Raw genomic sequence first — 18,892 nt, 5'->3', positions numbered from 1 at the left:
ACTTTGGCTCCAACTTTTCATATCAGCTAGCATATTTTGCTGATATCAACGTTGGTGCCAACGTTAGGGGTCTAACTTTGACCCTAACGTTGGCCTTGCCTAGTGTGCTTGTGGCGCCAACGTTAGCCACCAAGTTAGGGGGCTAACGTTGGCGCAAACTTTTGCTCCTTCCCCATTGAATTTTCATGTGCCAACGTTAGCCTCCAAGTTACGGGGCTAACGTTGGCGCAAACGTTGGATGGCCAGGGAGGAATTCATGTGCCAATGTTAGCCTCAAAGTTAGGGGGCTAACATTGGCGCAAACTTTTGGTGCCCAGGGGAGAAATTTATGTGCCAACGTTAGCCTCAAAGTTAGGGGGCTAACGTTGGCGCAAACTTTTGGAGCCCATGGGAGAATTTTCAAGTTCCAACGTTAGCCTCCAAGTTAGGGGGCTAACGTTGGGGCTAACTTTTCAACCAAAAGTTTGTGCAAAAGTTTGATGCTAACTTTAGGTCCAGCTTCTTGCTTCCTGGTTCAATTTCACTTATTCCATTGTCCTCTCTTCACTCCTAGCCATTCCTTCTTGCTTCAACCTTTCTCCAAGATTTCTTCACCTATCATTAATCAACCAAACTCATCAAAGCTATGCTCAAAATCATGAGATATTCATTCTTTCATAATATGCAACAAATATAGCATAAAACCTCATGAAATGGCATGAATTCATATATGGTTGGTTCAATCAAGGGAAACATGAAAATCTACTCAATTAGCTTGCTTGTAGCTCAAGAAAGTGCATAATTCTAATGAAAACAAAAGAAAAAGACTAGTTAAAATAGGCTAGGATGACTTGTCATCAAGTATACAATGCACCATTGTTGCTCTCTCGAGATTCACCTCCGAGTTGTTTGCAGCTGGGAGAATAGACCTCCTCACTAGCTCGAACCACCCCTTAGCTTCAGGAGTGAGGTCTGTTCTCTTAATGAACTTTGGTTTATTTCCTGCACCCATTTCCCAGTCAGCTCCTGGTACACAAAGGTCTCGTAAAAGCTGGTCATAATTGGGGTTGTTGTCCAATCTTGAGTGGTAACTTTCTTCTTCAAACGGTATAGACCGTAGCTTCAATGCCCTCATTACACTCATGGGACCAAAATCCACCATTGTTCCTCTCACAAAGCTTGTATATGACTCATTTTTCTTATCATATCTGACTGCATTTGCATAAAATTCTCTTATGAGATTTGCATTCACCTTAGTGACCGGGTCAGTGAGGAGCTCCCATCTTCTCCTTTCTACCTTCTCTGTGATTTCGGGGCATTCAGTCTTCTTAACTTGAAACCCCAGCTCATAGATGATTTCCTTATCAACCATCCACCCGTATTGCAATGCATGATGCAAGCTTCTAAATCTCTTCTCATCATATGGGTGTTCTTCCATGGGTTCCTTTCCCTCCCTTCTTTTAGAACTTGAAGATGCCATGAATGATGATTAATATGTGAAGGTGGTAAGGTTGTGGAGACTTTTGGTTGTTTAGGGTTTTATGGCAATGAAGAGAGTGAGAGGAGGAACATTTATAATCAGATAGGGGTGTATTGTACCGCAATGACGAGTGGTGAAGGGTGTGTAATGACAATGAAGGGTGGTACGGACAAGGGTCGCTTATATAAAGAGGTTGTGAGAGAATAGAGGGTGTAGATTGATGAAGTAGTCACTTGATGGACGGTTAGGGTTATGCATGGCTAGAAGACAAGGATCATCACTTTATGATGGGGATTGCTCGGTCTTCTAGGGGTTCCATTTTTTTCAATGTTGCATGGCAACATTTTCCAATGTATTCCCTCTTTAGAACAAGTGTGTAACCCCTCCTCTTGTGGTGTCCGAACCTTCTTTGTTTGGTTGTCCAATCTATCCCTTTTTATGCTCCTTTTCCTTTCCTATAAAGATTTAAAATAAGAAAATTAATATCATAAAAAAAAATTCAAACTCTACTGCTAGAACACAAGGGAAGAAAGGATTTGATTGTTTATTTATGAATTCCCACTAACTAACTAACTATTGGTGGGTCCTTATATGCATTTTGGTGGCACCATGGGGTGACACCAAACTTAGTTTGAAGCAATGTGATGAAAAGTTTTGTTCAAAGCTCCCAAGACTAGCATGCATCTTGGTTTGCTTTGAACACCAAACTTGTTCTTCACTATATACTGCATGATAAAGATTTCACCAAATGTTTGTCAAGTTTGGGTTGAAATTCATAAACATTGATTTATTCATTATTTTAAAAACATATAAAACATGGGTTGCCTCCCATGAAGCGCTTCTTTAGCGTCACTAGCTTGACGTTTTTCCTTCATCAGGGTGGTTGGTAGTGCTTAAAGTCCTCCCCTCTTGCTGTGGACTTGTATCCATTGGTTGGATTAATGATCTCCACATGTTCCAGGGAAAGAACGCTGTTGATAGTGAAGACCTTAGGTAACTGAGATGGTACAGTAGGGAGATTAGGGGGAATATCTGGGAAGTAAGCTGAGACAACTCTATCCCCTGGAGAGAAATCTTCCGTAGGGATCTTCTTGTTCCTCCATCTCCTTGGTACCTTCTTCTTTGTTTCTTTTGAGGTTGCCTTCCCCTTGGTGACCTCTTTTCTCCAAGGAGTTGTGATGTTGTCTTCACCTGCCTCTAGAGGTTTGGGTTCCTCCAACTTTTCTTTGAGCTGTGGCAGTTGCTGTTTTCCTTGTTTATCAATTGAGGGGGTTTCAGAATGAATTGGCTGCGCTTCAGTGCTTGTCTCCTCCTTCAGTGTCTCCTTATCATTTGTGCTTAGTTCATTGTCCTCTTGATCTGTTTCTTGTGAGAGTTTGAAGACATTGAAGTTGAGTCGTTCATCATGGATTCTCAATATTAGCTCCCCTTTCTCTACATCGATAAGTGCTCTGGCCGTAGCTAGGAATGGTCTTCCCAATATGATTGGGTAAGTGTGACTCTCTTCCATGTCCAGAATGACAAAGTCTGTTGGGAGAAAGTACTTCCCAACCTTTAGCAACATATTTTCCACCACTCCTATTGCTTGCTTTTGAGTTTTGTCAGCCAGTCTGATGATTACATCTGTAGGTATTATCTCATTAATCTGCAGCCTCTTCACCAGGGATAAAGGTAGTAAGTTAATGCTGGCCCCCAAATCACATAGTGCTCTATCGAATATAGTTTCACCTATGGTACAAGGGATGTGAAAACTCCCTGGGTCTCTTCTTTTCGTAGGCAGCTCGGGTTGAATAAGGGCACTACTTTCCTTGTTCATCACTATAGTCTGGCCTCCTTTGAGTGAGCTTTTCCTGGGAAGAAGTTCCTTCATATACATGATGAATGCAGGCATTTGTTGAATTGCCTTGATGAATGGTATGTTTACATGCAGAGATGCAAACAAGTCTAGGAACCTTGAGTATATTCTCTTTCCCACAGCACCATTGAGCAGTTGAGGGAAGGGAGCATAGAGCTTCAGCAACTCTTGTTGTGAAATTTCTGGTCCTTGGTGATTTCTATCTTCCTCCTTTGTTGAGTTGTCTTCAGGTTGTTTGCAAAGTTTGCCTTGCTTGTCTTCAGTCTCTTGATCACTCGTAGTGACCATTTTGCAATCTTCCCATCTTACTTTCTTTGCTTCTCCTTTGGGGTTCTTCTTCGTGTCACTTGGGAAGCTATCAGTAGTTTTGGGAATCTTCTCAGCTAAATATCCCACCTGGAATTCCATCTTCCTAATGGTCTCTCCCTGGTTCTTAATATTGGCTCGCACCTCCTCCTTGAACACCTTATTTTCTTGAATCTCTTGGCATATTCCTTCAAGTAAGGCTTCAATCTTAGAGAGCTTGTCATCAATTGATGAGTGATTCAGAGCAGATGTGCTGTTTTGGTTTTGATAAGTGTGTGAAGAAGTGTTGTTGTGGGGGTGTTGAGATGTCCTCTGGGTGAATTGCTGGTGAGCTGCATTGTTGTTGGAGTTGTAACGTCTCTGGTCTTGGTTTTGATCTTGCTCACTTCCCCACCCAAAGTTTGGGTGGTTTCTCCATCCAGGGTTGTAAGTCTTGGAGTATGGATCATAGTTTTTCCTTGGTGAATTCCCAATGTAGTTGGCTTGCTCCTGACTCCCCTCTGCTTCTTCATTCACTCCTTCTTGGATGGTTGATGAAGATGAGATTGCTGCTACTTGGTTCCTCTCCATCTTCTTGGTGAGGTCAGCCAGCTGCTGGGTAATGAACTTGTTTTGGGCCAACAGAGCATCTACATTGTTTAGCTCCATCACTTCTCTTGTGTTCCCTCTTTCGAAAGCATAGAAGTAGTCGTTTTCTGCTACTGTTTCAATAACATCTATGGCTTCCTCAATGGTCTTCTTCTTGTTCAAGGATCCTCCAGATGAATGGTCCACGACCTTCTTTGACTCATAAGAGAGCCCTTCATAGAAAATGTGCAGCTGGACCCATTCGTTGAACATGTCGGCTGGACACTGATGACAAGTCATCCTAGCCTATTTTAACTAGTCTTTTTCTTTTGTTTTCATTAGAATTATGCACTTTCTTGAGCTACAAGCAAGCTAATTGAGTAGATTTTCATGTTTCCCTTGATTGAACTAACCATATATGAATTCATACCATTTCATGAGGTTTTATGCTATATTTGTTGCATATTATGAAAGAATGAATATCTCATGATTTTGAGCATAGCTTTGATGAGTTTGGTTGATTAATGATAGGTGAAGAAAGCTTGGAGAAAGGTTGAAGCAAGAAGGAATGGCTAGGAGTGAAGAGAGGACAATGGAATAAGTGAAATTGAACTAGGAAGCAAGAAGCTGGACCTAAAGTTAGCATCAAACTTTTGCACAAACTTTTGGTTGAAAAGTTAGCCCCAACGTTAGCCCCCTAACTTGGAGGCTAACGTTGGAACTTGAAAATTCTCCCCTGGGCTCCAAAAGTTTGCGCCAACGTTAGCCCCCTAACTTTGAGGCTAACGTTGGCACATGTATTTCTCCCCTGGGCACCAAAAGTTTGCGCCAACGTTAGCCCCCTAACTTTGAGGCTAACGTTGGCACATGAATTCCTCCCTGGCCATCCAACGTTTGCGCCAACGTTAGCCCCCTAACTTGGAGGCTAACGTTGGCACATGAAAATACAAAGCAGAGGGGCAAAAGTTTGCGCCAACGTTAGCCCCCTAACTTGGTGGCTAACGTTGGCGCCACTAGCACACAAGGCATTGCCAACGTTAGGGTCAAAGTTAGACCCCTAACGTTGGCACCAACGTTCATACCAGCAAATTGTGCTGGCTGCTATGAAAAGTTGGAGCCAAAGTTAGACCCCTAACTTTGGCTCAAACTTTTGGTCCAACTTTTGCTAACCTCAAAACCGGTTCAATTGGTTCACTTTGGTTCTTCTTCAAACTTCAAGAGCAATCAACCAAGGCCTCTTTCAACCCAATTCCACCAAGAGCAAAGGCCCAACTCAAGCCTTGAAGATCATTTGAAGAAAGTGTATAAATAGGATAAAATTCAAGTTATTCGGGGAGCTTTCCTTTTGGAATTTTCATAATAGTTTTCGGAGAGCTTTTGTTATTTAGTGAACTTTAATTTCTTTGCTTTCATTGCTTTCAATTTCATTTTACACTTGTCTTGGATCTTGGATTGGAGAATTGAAGAAATTCTGTTTCAATCTCAATCTTGGATCTCTGTTTCTTTACTGCTAATTGAATTTCATTTCCGGTTAATTGCTCTTCATCTATTTTCCTTGCAATTTACAATTTCCTTGCAATTGTTCTTGTTGGATCTAGGAAGGCATTGAGATCTAGACTTGGTTTTCTAGTCTCTGGGACCTGAGATCTAAATTTCTCATTTCATTTCTCTGTTTACTGCCTTCTACGTTCATTTACTTTTCTGCTTCATATCCGGTTCAATCCCAATTCCCTTTCCCTCTTCTGTTTGATGCAATTTAATTTTTCCTTGTTTAATTTCTGCAAATCCACATCCCAATCCCCTTTACATTTCAAGCAATTTACATTCCTTGCGCTTTAAGATTCCGCAATTTACATTTCTTGCACTCTAAGTTTCTGCTATTTAATTTCTTGTTCCTTAAGATTCAGCAATTTAATTTCCTGCACTCTTTACTTTCATGCAATTTACATTCTGCAAATCACAAATCACCCAACCAACACTCGATTCGCTTGACTAAATCCATCACTAAACTAAAATTGTTCAATCCTTCAATTCCTGTGGGATCGACCTCACTCCCGTGAGTTTTTATTACTTGATGCGACCCGGTACACTTGCCGGTTAGTTTTAGGTGTTTTTGGAGAAATTTATTTTTCCTCCAAAATATCTCATCAAGTTTTTGGCGCCGTTGCCGGGGATTGATTAGATTGACAATGATAAAGTGAGGTGGTGATCTAGATTAAGCACTTTTTCTTTAATTTTGATTAACCCACTAACTGTTTGATTTTTTGCTTAAACTAACTAACACTTCAATCTGGCAGTAAATTGAAGTGCCACTGGTTTTGTGCATTTCTCATGCTCTGCTTGTATGTCAGGTACAAGAAGAACCATACCCAATTTTCATGAACAAGACGAAAGAACTCTCAGGAGGTTAAGAAGAGCTGAAAGAGGGAAAAATATTGTTGGAGAAGAGGAATCAGACGAAGAATTCCAAGAGATGGAGGAACATTTAACCAATCCACCAGGTGGAGAAGACAACAACAATGGCAACCCACCCCAGAGGAGATTTTTGGCTTCCTATACCTTTGCAAATCCTAGACATTGTGGGAGCAGCATCTTGGCTCCAAATGTCAATGCCAAGAATTTTGAACTCAAGCCACAACTCATCACTTTGGTTCAGAACAATTGCTCTTTTGGTGGAGGACCACTTGAGGACCCACACCAACATTTATCCACTTTCTTGAGGATATGCAACACTGTCAAAACTAATGGAGTGCCCCCTGACAGTTACAAACTGATGCTATTCCCATTTTCTCTCAGGGACAAGGCCACTCAATGGTTGGAATCGTTTCCAAGGGACAGCATTAACAACTGGGATGATTTGGTAACTAAGTTTCTTGCTAAATTTTATCCACCTCAGAGGATTATAAGGTTAAAGGCTGAGGTACAAACATTTACACAAATGGAGGCCGAACCCATCTATGAGGCATGGGAGAGGTACAAGGCTCTGATCAGGAAATGTCCCCCTGCCATGTTTAATGAGTGGGAGAAGCTTCAAAACTTTTATGAAGGCTTGACACTAAAATCCCAGGAAGCTTTGGATCATTCAGCTGGAGGTTCCTTGCAACTCATGAAAACTGCAGAAGAAGCTCAAGAACTCATTGATATGGTGTCCAACAACCAATATTTCTTTGCTCATCAAAGAGGCCGCCAACCATCACAAAGGAGAGGAGTAATGGAGCTAGAAGGAGTGGATTCAATCCTGGCTCAAAACAAGATGATGCAGCAGCAAATTCAACAACAATTTGAGCAAATGGCCAAGAGGATTGATAGTCTCCAAGTTGCAGCAGTTAACACCAGCCAACCATCAACCACATGGGGACAGAGTGAAGAAACTCAAGAAGAACAACAACAAGAGCAAGTACATTATATGCACAACCAAGGACCAAATGAAGTGTATGGTGATACATACAATCCATCCTGGAAAAACCACCCAAACCTCAGATGGGGAGATAACCATACCCAAAACCAACAACCATGGCAGAGGAACTCAAACCAATACAACCCAAGAAGCAACCAAAACCACAACCAGCAAAAAACTAACCAAAACCCTTACAGAAAACCTCAAAACAACTACCCCAACCTCAACCAATACCAATCTAATAACCAACCCAGCAACCAAAATGCCTACCATCCACCACCCACATCTCATAACCCACCTCAAGTATCACCTGAAGCCCAAAGAATCACTCACTTGGAGGCCATGATAGACAAAATGTTGAAACACCAAGAAATGGTGACCAAGAATCAAGAAGCCTCCGTGAAGAGCTTAGAGAGACAGATGGGGCAACTCTCCAAGCAAGTATCTGTTGAGAGACCTTCAAACTCACTGCCCAGTGACACAATTCCAAATCCCAAGGAGGAATGCAAGGCAATACAATTAAGGAGTGGGAGAACATTGATAAGCAACAATGACACTACAAGGAAGCAAGCAGAGAACATCAAAGAACCAACAGAGGATGAAAAGCAAACAAAGGCAGATGAGGCTAAGGAGCAAGTTGTGATGCCAAACAAAAGCACTGAGAAACTTAAAGAGAAGAACAACCAGCCACATAGCTCAAAGGAAGTAGCTCAGGGACAGTAGCAAATAGGAAAGAGCATCACACCTCCACTGCCATATCCCCAGAGGTTCAACAAAGAGGTTAAAGACCAGCATTTTCACAAATTCCTTGAGATCTTTAAGAAGCTAGAAATTAATATCCCCTTTGCTGAAGCAATTGAGCAAATGCCTCTATACTCCAAGTTTCTGAAGGATCTCATCAACAAGAAAAGAAGCTGGGATGAGAAAGAAACCATAATGATTACTGAGGAATGCAGGACCTTGATTCAAAAAGGGGCTTCCTCCCAAGCTTGAGGACCCAGGGAGCTTCCTGTTGCCTTGCACCATTGGGGAATTGACCATCACTAAAGCAATGTGCGATCTCGGAGCAAGTATTAACTTAATACCATCTTCCTTGGTGAAAAAGCTGCATATAGAGGAGGTCAAACCAGTACAAATGTCTCTGGAGCTGGTAGACAAGTCAATAGTATACCCCAGGGGTGTAATTGAAAATCTTTTGGTCAAGGTGGACAGTTTTATATACCCTGCTGATTTTGTGGTTCTAGAATCAAACGATGATGATGGTGACTCTGTTATACTGGGAAGGCCATTCTTGGCCACTGCTAGAGCTATCATAGATGTAGAGGAAGGGGAATTAACTCTCAGGATGCATGATCAGAGTGTCACTCTGAAGGTATTACCTGAGGCACAATTTAGCAAGGAGAAGAAAGACTATATGAAAAATGACCAGGAAAGTCACAGCAACATCCCAATGCTAAAGATTGTGCAGACTGATGAAAAAGCCCAAGAGGATATTAGAGTATTAGCCACTGAGAAGAGAGGTCCCCAAGGAAAACCTACGGCCAGAAAAGAAAGAACAACAAAAGGGAAAATGAAACGCAGAAACAAAGCAAAAAGGGGTTGGAAGAACAGAAAGATTCCAACAGAGGGGCTTTCCAAAGGTGACAAAGTGCAACTGATATATCAACAGCTGGGGGCAAATCAACAAACCGAGGATTACTACACTGTCAGCAACATACTATCATTAGAGCATGCTGAAATTGAACACCAGAAAACAAAGAAGAGGATCACAGTCAGAGGAGACAAATTGAGGCCCTACAAGCACCAACCACCATAAAAGAAAGCCTCAATGTCAAGCTAGTGACAATAAAAGAGCGCTCCATGGGAGGCAACCCATGCTTTAAGATTCATGTCATTTTAAATTCAATAAGTTATGATCATTTGAGCATGAATTCTTTTCTCTTTTCATGAACATGTCCATTGACTGCATGCACTGTTATGAAACATATACTAAGTTTAGTGTGCCTCCAAGCACACTAAACCAATATTACAAAGAATTTCGTTTCACATGCTTAAAATGTTTTGATAGAGCATATGGCCGAACACTAAGTTTGGTGTCCACATAGCTTCATGAAAATTTGAAACTCATGCATCAATAATCATACATTTGTTATTTTCCAAAACCTTATAAATAGAAAAATTCTTATTCGGTAATGAAGGCATTAATTGTGATGTACCCTTTAACAAGAAACAAGTTTGGTGTTCATCAAACCTTGATGCACCGATTCAAGGATACAATTAATCCTTCATGAAAAAAAAAGAAAAAGAAAGTGTAATGGAAACAATTCTTATGAACATTTAACGTTTGAACTTCACTAATTGGAGGAAGAGACTCATTTTCTTTATACATTACCAAACATTAAGTTTGGTGTCCTCCAAATAGAAGTGTCACGGTTCAAATGAGATAAAAATTGATGGTTCACATAGTTTTAATAAAAAGAACACTCTTGCTACGGATGGATAAGACTAATGTATGTTGTCTTGTTGTGATGACTAAAAGGTCAAAGAATCTTCAATGAAAAAGACAAGACAAAGGAAAGTATAGCATAAGGACAAAATCCCATCACATGCTTCAAGAAAGAAATCTGCCACTCCTTGAGAATGATCACGGCAAAGGCAAGGGAAGGAGCAAACTTTGTCTTCATTCATCCATACATGCATACCTTTGATCTCCATAAGTCTAATTGCATCCCAACCCTTCATTGCTCATTTAAAAGCATACCACCTTCAAGCCATGCACATGACCGAATCACTCCTCAACATAACAAGCTTTGTGCAACCTTTCTCTTACTTTAAACTCCAACCACTTAAACTTCTCTTCATAATTTCTTGTCATTGCAAGTCCGGTCCTAATTTCTCTTTCCTCCAAACACACATCAAACTCTCCAACATTCTTCACATTCCCTCTCAACCAACCAAATGATCATGGCATCCTCCTCAAGAACCAAACGACGAAAAGTAAAAGATCCAATAGTGGAAGAAGAAACACATGAATATGACCAACGGAGGTTCAAGTCTTGGTTTCATCAAATGCAAATTCAATGGATGAACGAGAAAAGAATCTATCCTGAAATTCCATTCATGTTGCCGGATGATGGATGTCAAGAAATGAAGAACAAAATCCGGAAGAGGAGATGGGAGGAACTTGCATCACCAGCCACCCGAATCAATGCCAATATCATAAGAGAGTTCTATGCAAATGTCCCAAGGCTTGACATGCGTCAGCCCCCAACGTACAAGAGCTATGTACGGGGGGTGGAAGTAGACTTTAGCCCAGATGCAATCAAGAAAGTTTTGAAACTAAAGTCAGTCCGCTTTGATGAACCGGGATACCAATGAAGATCAAGATTATGAGGAGATTGCGAGAGACATTTGTTTTGAGAACTCAGAATGGGAAGGAGATAACAAGAACAGATACAAGTTCCTGAAGAGATGTAACCTCACTCCGGAAGCAAAAGGATGGTATGAGTTGATGAAAAGATCAATTCTAGGCACTGTGAACACCTCAGAAGTTAACAGAGAGAGAGCCGTGATGCTGCATTGTATCATGGTGGGTGGAGAGATAAGAGTTCATGAAATCCTTGCAAGAGACATTCAAAAGCTAGCTGAAAAGAATTCGGCCGGATCTTGGTTGTACTATCCAAGTACCATTTGGGGGTTGTGTGCAAAGGCTAAAGTTCCATTGGAAGAGGAGAATCCAATGTGGTTAAGCCAAGGCATGCCCATAACCATTGAACGAATGATGATGCCCCTTGAAGCACATCAAGGCCGAAGACCACATGGAGGAAGGGAAAGAGAAGAGCCAATGGAAGAAGATGAGCCACACATAGAAGAAGAGCCACAAGAGGAGGAGGAACAGCCACACTTTTTCCCACATGGTAATATGGATATGACTCAAATGCAAGAAGCAATAGGAAGATTGTCTCAACAGTACACGAGAATCCAAGAAAGGCAAGAGGAATACCATTTTCTGTACATGAAGAACCAACAAGCACAAGAAGAAAGAGAGCTAAGAATAATGAGCAAACAAAGTGAATTCGAGTCAAGATTCCTTGTGATGCAAGAAGAACATGCCTTTCAATCTCATGAATCTTTTGGGAAGTTGGAACAAATGCAAGCTGAAAGTTTGAAGGCTTTCAAGGAGTTCACAACACTCCAAGATGCAAGGTATGAAGTACAAGCCGATTACAACGTCAATAGCCAAATCAAACTAAACTATATTGGAGAACATTTGCACAACATGGATCCGGCGTTCCCAACCTTTGATGAATTCTTCAAAATGAGAAGTGAGGTAGAAGTAAGCAGGGCTATGAGACTTGAAGATAGAGTGGAGGAGGCTATGAATAAGGCTGGCTTTTGGCAAGATCAACAGGCACCAAACAAGGATGGTGGGAACACTAGCAGCCAAGTGTATGAAAGGAGAAAGAAAAGGCATGACAAATGAAAGGAGGACTTGCTCCTTGTTCAAAGAAAAAAAGCATGCATTCTATCTGTTCTAAGTTGTCTTTGCATTTCTAAGTAGTCCTTTTTAATTAAAAGTCTTTGCATTATGTTTGTTTCTTTTAAAATAAGTAGGCTAGTTTATGTGTGTGCTTGTGTGTTTATTTTCACTTGACAAAAAGCATGTTTGTCCCCTGCATCTTTAAATTCAATAAAAGAACAGTTTGAATGTGAAGCAAGATAGTCTCTGTTAGATAGAAGTAGAATAAAAGTAAGTGGTGGTATGTGTGTGATTGTATAATAGCTCACTTTTAGTGAATAAAGAGCCAGGATATCTCCTTCTAAGTAAAGAGTGGCTTACTGTCTATGAATCTCAATTGAATTAAATTCCTTGGTTAGAAAGAAAAACAAAAAAAAAAGGAGGAAAGAAAGAAAAAAAAAAGGGATAGCCAAAAAAGTGGCAGAACAAAAGAAAAACAAAAAAAAACAAAGCTGGACACCAATAGCTTGAACCTTAGAATATATGCCTGTGGTGTCTTTGTATTAGGATCTGCTTGGATTATTAAGCTCTTTGGAGTGCATCAACACTTGGTGACTTGGGTTAACTAACCCGGGATCATCAGCTGAAAGTCCACTATCAAGAGCAACTTAACTACAAGGCATTTAGTAACCCAAAGAGGTGCTGGGCATCAATGTTCTAAGAAGGAATGTGAGCCAAGTGTCTATGGTGAATAATGTGTCAAGTATAAAGAAAAGAAAATGAACTTGCTACACATGACACTCAAATAAAGCTTATGAACAAAGTAATAGCCAAGGATAAAGGAATAATGAGAGGTCATAGCAGTATGTCACTTGAAGCTTGAAGGAGACTTTCTAGGCCTAGGAGTCAATAAGAAGTGAGTATTGGCATATCCACACAAAACCCCATGAACTATCAATAATACTCTGCTAGCATGAACATCCTCTTCTATTTCATTCTTTCTTCTCAATAAATCTTTTCTTGCTTGGGGACAAGCAAGCTTTAAGTTTGGTGTTGTGATGACAAGTCATCCTAGCCTATTTTAACTAGTCTTTTTCTTTTGTTTTCATTAGAATTATGCACTTTCTTGAGCTACAAGCAAGCTAATTGAGTAGATTTTCATGTTTCCCTTGATTGAACCAACCATATATGAAAATCTACTCAATTAGCTTGCTTGTAGCTCAAGAAAGTGCATAATTCTAATGAAAACAAAAGAAAAAGACTAGTTAAAATAGGCTAGGATGACTTGTCATCACAACACCAAACTTAAAGCTTGCTTGTCCCCAAGCAAGAAAAGATTTATTGAGAAGAAAGAATGAAATAGAAGAGGATGTTCATGCTAGCAGAGTATTATTGATAGTTCATGGGGTTTTGTGTGGATATGCCAATACTCACTTCTTATTGACTCCTAGGCCTAGAAAGTCTCCTTCAAGCTTCAAGTGACATACTGCTATGACCTCTCATTATTCCTTTATCCTTGGCTATTACTTTGTTCATAAGCTTTATTTGAGTGTCATGTGTAGCAAGTTCATTTTCTTTTCTTTATACTTGACACATTATTCACCATAGACACTTGGCTCACATTCCTTCTTAGAACATTGATGCCCAGCACCTCTTTGGGTTACTAAATGCCTTGTAGTTAAGTTGCTCTTGATAGTGGACTTTCAGCTGATGATCCCGGGTTAGTTAACCCAAGTCACCAAGTGTTGATGCACTCCAAAGAGCTTAATAATCCAAGCAGATCCTAATACAAAGACACCACAGGCATATATTCTAAGGTTCAAGCTATTGGTGTCCAGCTTTGTTTTTTTTTGTTTTTCTTTTGTTCTGCCACTTTTTTGGCTATCCCTTTTTTTTTTCTTTCTTTCCTCCTTTTTTTTTGTTTTTCTTTCTAACCAAGGAATTTAATTCAATTGAGATTCATAGACAGTAAGCCACTCTTTACTTAGAAGGAGATATCCTGGCTCTTTATTCACTAAAAGTGAGCTATTATACAATCACACACATACCACCACTTACTTTTATTCTACTTCTATCTAACAGAGACTATCTTGCTTCACATTCAAACTGTTCTTTTATTGAATTTAAAGATGCAGGGGACAAACATGCTTTTTGTCAAGTGAAAATAAACACACAAGCACACACATAAACTAGCCTACTTATTTTAAAAGAAACAAACATAATGCAAAGACTTTTAATTAAAAAGGACTACTTAGAAATGCAAAGACAACTTAGAACAGATAGAATGCATGCTTTTTTTCTTTGAACAAGGAGCAAGTCCACCTTTCATTTGTCATGCCTTTTCTTTCTCCTTTCATACACTTGGCTGCTAGTGTTCCCACCATCCTTGTTTGGTGCCTGTTGATCTTGCCAAAAGCCAGCCTTATTCATAGCCTCCTCCACTCTATCTTCAAGTCTCATAGCCCTGCTTACTTCTACCTCACTTCTCATTTTGAAGAATTCATCAAAGGTTGGGAACGCCGGATCCATGTTGTGCAAATGTTCTCCAATATAGTTTAGTTTGATTTGGCTATTGACGTTGTAATCGGCTTGTACTTCATACCTTGCATCTTGGAGTGTTGTGAACTCCTTGAAAGCCTTCAAACTTTCAGCTTGCATTTGTTCCAACTTCCCAAAAGATTCATGAGATTGAAAGGCATGTTCTTCTTGCATCACAAGGAATCTTGACTCGAATTCACTTTGTTTGCTCATTATTCTTAGCTCTCTTTCTTCTTGTGCTTATTGGTTCTTCATGTACAGAGAATGGTATTCCTCATGCCTTTCTTGGATTCTCGTGTACTGTTGAGACAATCTTCCTATTGCTTCTTGCATTTGAGTCATATCCATATTACCATGTGGGAAAAAGTGTGGCTGTTCCTCCTCCTCTTGTGGCTCTTCTTCTATGTGTGGCTCATCTTCTTCCATTGGCTCTTCTCTTTCCCTTCCTCCATGTGGTCTTCGGCCTTGATGTGCTTCAAGGGGCATCATCATTCGTTCAATGGTTATGGGCATGCCTTGGCTTAACCACATTGGATTCTCCTCTTCCAATGGAACTTTAGCCTTTGCACACAACCTCCAAATGGTACTTGGATAGTACAACCAAGATCCGGCCGAATTCTTTTCAGCTAGCTTTTGAATGTCTCTTGCAAGGATTTCATGAACTCTTATCTCTCCACCCACCATGATACAATGCAGCATCACGGCTTTCTCTCTGTTAACTTCTGAGGTGTTCACAGTGCCCAGAATTGATCTTTTCATCAACTCATACCATCCTTTTGCTTCCGGAGTGAGGTTACATCTCTTCAGGAACTTGTATCTGTTCTTGTTATCTCCTTCCCATTCTGAGTTCTCAAAACAAATGTCTCTCGCAATCTCCTCATAATCTTGATCTTCATTCAATCTTTGTTGGTATCCCGGTTCATCAAAGCGGACTGACTTTAGTTTCAAAACTTTCTTGATTGCATCTGGGCTAAAGTCTACTTCCACCCCCCGTACATAGCTCTTGTACGTTGGGGGCTGACGCATGTCAAGCCTTGGGACATTTGCATAGAACTCTCTTATGATATTGGCATTGATTCGGGTGGCTGGTGATGCAAGTTCCTCCCATCTCCTCTTCTGGATTTTGTTCTTCATTTCTTGACATCCATCATCCGGCAACATGAATGGAATTTCAGGATAGATTCTTTTCTCGTTCATCCATTGAATTTGCATTTGATGAAACCAAGACTTGAACCTCCGTTGGTCATATTCATGTGTTTCTTCTTCCACTATTGGATCTTTTCCTTTTCGTCGTTTGGTTCTTGAGGAGGATGCCATGATCACTTGGTTGGTTGAGAGGGAATGTGAAGAATGTTGGAGAGTTTGATGTGTGTTTGGAGGAAAGAGAAATTAGGACCGGACTTGCAATGACAAGAAATTATGAAGAGAAGTTTAAGTGGTTGGAGTTTAAAGTAAGAGAAAGGTTGCACAAAGCTTGTTATGTTGAGGAGTGATTCGGTCATGTGCATGGCTTGAAGGTGGTATGCTTTCAAATGAGCAATGAAGGGTTGGGATGCAATTAGACTTATGGAGATCAAAGGTATGCATGTATGGATGAATGAAGACAATGTTTGCTCCTTCCCTTGCCTTTGCCGTGATCATTCTCAAGGAGTGGCAGATTTCTTTCTTGAAGCATGTGATGGGATTTTGTCCTTATGCTATACTTTCCTTTGTCTTGTCTTTTTCATTGAAGATTCTTTGACCTTCTAGTCATCACAACAAGACAACATACATTAGTCTTATCCATCCGTAGCAAGAGTGTTCTTTTTATTAAAACTATGTGAACCATCAATTCTTATCTCATTTGAACCGTGACACTTCTCTTTGGAGGACACCAAACTTAATGTTTGGTAATGTATAAAGAAAATGAGTCTCTTCCTCCAATTAGTGAAGTTCAAACGTTAAATGTTCATAAGAATTGTTTCCATTACACCTAACTTTGGCTCAAACTTTTGGTCCAACTTTTGCTAACCTCAAAACCGGTTCAATTGGTTCACTTTGGTTCTTCTTCAAACTTCAAGAGCAATCAACCAAGGCCTCTTTCAACCCAATTCCACCAAGAGCAAAGGCCCAACTCAAGCCTTGAAGATCATTTGAAGAAAGTGTATAAATAGGATAAAATTCAAGTTATTCGGGGAGCTTTCCTTTTGGAATTTTCATAATAGTTTTCGGAGAGCTTTTGTTATTTAGTGAACTTTAATTTTTTTGCTTTCATTGCTTTCAATTTCATTTTACACTTGTCTTGGATCTTGGATTGGAGAATTGAAGAAATTCTGTTTCAATCTCAATCTTGGATCTCTGTTTCTTTACTGCTAATTGAATTTCATTTCCGGTTAATTGCTCTTCATCTATTTTCCTTGCAATTTACAATTTACTTGCAATTGTTCTTGTTGGATCTAGGAAGGCATTGAGATCTAGACTTGGTTTTCTAGTCTCTGGGAACTGAGATCTGAATTTCTCATTTTATTTCTCTGTTTACTGCCTTCTACGTTCATTTACTTTTCTGCTTCATATCCGGTTCAATCCCAATTCCCTTTCCCTCTTCTGTTTGATGCAATTTAATTTTTCCTTGTTTAATTTCTGCAAATCCACATCCCAATCCCCTTTACATTTCAAGCAATTTACATTCCTTGCGCTTTAAGATTCCGCAATTTACATTTCTTGCACTCTAAGTTTCTGTTATTTAATTTCTTGTTCCTTAAGATTCAGCAATTTAATTTCCTGCACTCTTTACTTTCATGCAATTTACATTCTGCAAATCACAAATCACCCAACCAACACTCGATTCGCTTGACTAAATCCATCACTAAACTAAAATTGTTCAATCCTTCAATCCCTGTGGGATCGACCTCACTCCCGTGAGTTTTTATTACTTGATGCAACCTGGTACACTTGCCGGTTAGTTTTGGGTGTTTTTGGAGAAATTTATTTTTCCTCCAAAATATCTCATCAGACACCTCCTTGTTAAGTCCTTGAACCTCTCCCATGCTTCATACAGAGTCTCACCATCTTGTTGCCTGAAAGTTTGAACCTCAACTCTCAGTCTATTGATTCGTTGAGGAGGGTAAAATCTTGCTAAGAATTTGTTCACCACATCCTCCCAAGTTGTCAAGCTCTCCCTTGGGAAAGATTCTAGCCACTTGGCTGCCTTGTCCCTGAGTGAGAAAGGAAATAAGAGCAGTCTATAGGCGTCAGGATGAACACCATTAGATTTCACTGTGTCACACATTCTCAGGAAGGTGGTCAAATGTTGATTGGGGTCTTCTTGAACACCTTCTCCAAACGAACAGTTGTTCTGAACAAGGGTGATGAGCTGTGGTTTAAGTTTAAAGTTGTTGGCATGGATTGTTGACTTTTGGATGCTACTTCTACAATTGCCTAGGTTTGGATTAATGTAAGAGCCCAAAACTCTTCTATCCTCCCCAGCATGATTTGCTCTACCTCCTCTGCCATGGTTGTGAGTCTCTTCTTCATGATGATTTTCCATGTTTTCTTTCATGTTTGGTTCAAAGTATTCCTCAAAGTGTTCCTCCTCTTTTTCAGCACCAACTACACGTTTTTCTTTTGCCTCCCTCCTTAGTCTAAGGAAGGTTCTCTCAGGTTCAGAATCAAAGGAAGTTGAAGCCCCGCTTCTTCTCCCTGTCATACAACCAACAAGTACAAGCAAAGAAAATAGATGAAGACAGTATTTGTGTCAGAATTACTGTTAGTTGTGGGTGATGCAATATATCAAACAGTTAGTGGGTTAGCAGACAGAATTGAAAATAACAAAGAAAAACAAAAGAGTAGATGGGGAAGGGAAGAAGTTTAACTAAAACAAAAAGTAAATTACTCAAATAGAAAAATGAAATTCACAAAATAAAAATGCTTAATCTAGTGATCTTCCAATTTAATCATTGTTGATGCACAATCAATCCCCGGTAACGGCGCCATAAACTTGATGCACGGAAAATTTGTCTCTCAACAAATCTCCTTTCGGCAAGTGTACCGAATTTGTCGTCAAGTAAAAACTCACAATAGAGTGATGTCGAATCCCACAGGAATTGATTGATGAAGCAACTTTAATTAGAAGAATGTTCTAGTTGAGCGAATCCAGAATTTGGGTTGAGAGTTGCAGAAAATAAAATGGCGGGAATGTAATTAACAGAAAAGTAAATGCTAGAATTAAAGGACTGGAAGTAAATGACTGAAAATAAATTGCAGAATTGTAAATGGGAATGGGGGATTTGCTCATAAAAGTAAATGGCAGAACTTAAAGAGAATGGGTAAGAT

General features: G+C 40.0%; 1 non-coding gene across 1 annotated transcript; it reads left to right on the top strand.

Annotated features, from left to right (window-relative positions):
- The first annotated feature begins 17,563 nt into the window (after window positions 1-17,563).
- Window positions 17,564-17,666, top strand: LOC148564887 (small nucleolar RNA R71). The gene has a single exon (XR_015884041.1). It is a non-coding gene; the product is annotated as a small nucleolar RNA R71 (small nucleolar RNA).
- Window positions 17,667-18,892: the final 1,226 nt, after the last annotated feature.

The sequence above is a fragment of the Arachis ipaensis genome, chromosome B5, assembly GCF_059453495.1.
Source record: "Arachis ipaensis isolate K30076 ecotype BB chromosome B5, ASM5945349v1, whole genome shotgun sequence".
Taxonomy (NCBI): domain Eukaryota; kingdom Viridiplantae; phylum Streptophyta; class Magnoliopsida; order Fabales; family Fabaceae; genus Arachis; species Arachis ipaensis.
The sequence above is the reverse complement of the archived record's forward strand: the minus strand, read 5'-3'. Positions and strand labels throughout refer to the sequence as shown.